At 41.7% G+C, this 2,805-nt stretch overlaps 1 long non-coding RNA gene across 1 annotated transcript; it reads left to right on the top strand.

Moving 5' to 3' along the window:
- The first annotated feature begins 1,929 nt into the window (after positions 1-1,929).
- Positions 1,930-2,236, top strand: LOC106727091. Its single transcript, XR_001363246.1, has 2 exons — positions 1,930-1,960; positions 2,168-2,236. It is a non-coding gene; the product is annotated as an uncharacterized LOC106727091 (long non-coding RNA).
- The last annotated feature ends 569 nt before the right edge of the window (positions 2,237-2,805 follow it).

Genomic DNA, 2,805 nt, shown 5'->3' with positions numbered 1-2,805 from the left:
GGCTCCCAGACTGTGAGAGAGGGCAGGCCGGGCTGAGGGACACCCCCGCTCCAGTGCATGAATTTTCATGCACCGGGCCTCTAGTAATAAATAAAAGCAAAAGAGAAGAACTGAATTGAAATTCACCAATGTCATTCATTCATTGACTGTAATTATTTTCCTTTCAAAATTTTAATGCCAACTTTTTTATGCTCTAGAGAATGAATATGTTCACTTTAAACATGTATTTGTAAATGAAAGTGTCTTTTTTGGGGGGGGGGGATAAATTATCCATTTACTGAAAAAGTTAATGGCTTCCTTTTTTTATTACATGACTAGAGGCCCGGTGCACGAAATCCGTGCACAGGTAGGGTCCCGAGGCCTGGCCAGCATTCAGGGCTGATCAGGTTCCCTGCCTCTCCGCCTCCTCCTTCCCTTACTCCCTCAGTGCCCTGCCGCCACTGCTGGTTGCCCGCCATGTTCTGTGCCGCCTCCTGGTGGTCAGCGCACATCATAGCGAGTGATCGAACACCCTTATGTCCCGGTTGAACTCCCGAGGGGACACTTTGCATATTATCCTTTAATATATATAGATAGGGATGTCTAAATGCCAGTGTTGATGTCTGTTGATTCAAAATGCTTTTCCCTAATGCTGGTTGGTTAGTGCACTCTTGGTTATCAAACTCATAATGCCATCTAAACATTTTTCAAAATTCAAAAATTTTTTAATACATCTTTTATTTTATTAGTAACAACAACTTTCTCCTTACCTTTGGTTAGGGATATTAAAAGTGACATTCCAAAGAGTTTGGTTTTCTGGGCTTCTGGATGGAGTTTAAATCCAAATCTTGCCACTTACTGCTTGCATGACTTTCTGCATGCTATTTAATATGAGCCCCATTTCATCAACTGTAAATTGGGAATAATAATAAAAGTTATCTCAGAGTTTATTGACAGAATTAGCTGAAATAATGCATGTAAAGTACTTAGATTATTACCTAGAAACTTATTAATAAGTAATAACTCTTATTTACTATTATTTCAATCCATTCTTGCCCTAGAAAGCTACTTTGCAACAATAACAACAGTAATAATGATAATTAGAAGTGTCTTTCTGTTTTTCCTGTGAATCATTGGTATTGTTCTAATAATACTTAAACTCAAGCTTGCATCAACATTATTTTGAGGGCTTGTTAAGACAGATTTCTGGGCCTCATCCCAAGAGTTTCTGATTAAGTAGGTATCTGGGAAGGATTTGCCTTTCTAACATTCCTAGGTGATGCTAATGCTAGTGGTCCAGGGTCTACACTTGGAGAATCACTGTTCTAAGCATCCTACTAGCAACATCTCATTTGATCCTTATCATAACAGTCTGGGAGGCAGCCTCTCTCTCTCTCTCTCTTTTTTTTCCCAGCTGTTTTTTTTCATAGTGTGCTCTCTCTCTCTCTCTCTCTCTCTCTCTCTTTTTTTTCAGCTGTTTTTTTTTCATAGTGTGTGAATATTTTTTTAATATATTTTATTGATTTTTTACAGAGAGGAAGGGAGAGGGATAGAGAGTTAGAAACATCGATGAGAGAGAAACATTGATCAGCTGCCTCCTGCACACTCCCTACTGGGGATGTGCCCGCAACCAAGGTACATGCCCTTGACCGGAATCGAACCTGGGACCCTTGAGTCCGCAGGCTGATGTTCTATCCACTGAGCCAAACCGGTTAGGGCGGCAGCCTCTCTTATGATCCCACTTTAACAGGTGAGGACATAGGGATAGGTTAACAGTTTGCCCAAGGTCACACAGCTCAGAAGTGCTAAAGCCTGTTCTTAACCCCTTTCTTCCTGTGATTACTTATGTGAAGCTCTAAACCAGGGGTGGGGAATGTCCAGCCTGCAGGCCATTTAAGGTCTGCAAAATCATTTGGTCTGGCCCTGCCAAGGCTTTAGGGGTGAGTTAACTAAATGTTTGACCAAATATAGTAGGCTAATTGTTAAGTTCATACTTAAATATATATATTTCAGAGAGGAAGGGAGAGGGAGAGATAGAAACATCAATGATGAGAATCATTGATCAGCTGCCTCCTGCATGCCCCCTACTGGGGATCGAGCCCACAACCTGGGCATGTGCCCTTGACCGGAATCAAACCTGGGACCCTGCAGTCCACAGGCCGACGCTCTATCCACTGAGCCAAACTAGTTAGGGCTAAGTTGATACTTTTGTATGGCTTGTGAATGATGTTATAAATATCCAAGTGGCCCTTGGCAGAAAAACAGTCCCCGCCCCCCCGCCCCATTGATCTCCTTTTTCTACTACATCATGCCCTCGCTTCCTCACCCTTCCCAACTCAAAACGATTGCCAATAATCATAATTGCCCCCTTGCGTGTACTCTTGACTCCTCAGTCCCTTTCTTGCATCGTATGCCTGACAAAGTCATAATCCTGGTTAAATTCAACTCTTTGCCTACTCTGGACCTGCCCTTGAGAAGCTGAACATGGCTGAAGAAATACACAAAACTTCATCAGCCTTGCCATGAACCTCAAATGGGCCCTTAACACTGCCAGACAACCACATTGCACTTTCCTACTCCATTCACTCTCCTACTTTCTTTTTTCAAAACTTTATTGTGTTGCGGTAAAAACATTCAACATGAGATATATACTGTTACTACAATTTTAAGTGTACAATGCAGTATTGTTAACTATAGGTAAAATGTTGTGCAGATCTCTAGAATTTATTCATCTTGCATAATTGAGATTTTATGTCTGTTGATTAGTTCCCCATTTCCTTCTTCACCAGCCCCTGTCACCCATCATTCCACGTTCTTACTCCATGA

The sequence above is a fragment of the Myotis brandtii genome, unplaced genomic scaffold (genome assembly GCF_000412655.1).
Source record: "Myotis brandtii unplaced genomic scaffold, ASM41265v1 scaffold363, whole genome shotgun sequence".
NCBI classification, from domain to species: Eukaryota; Metazoa; Chordata; class Mammalia; order Chiroptera; family Vespertilionidae; genus Myotis; species Myotis brandtii.
Note: the sequence above shows the minus strand (reverse complement) of the source record. Positions and strands in the feature narration are given on the sequence as shown.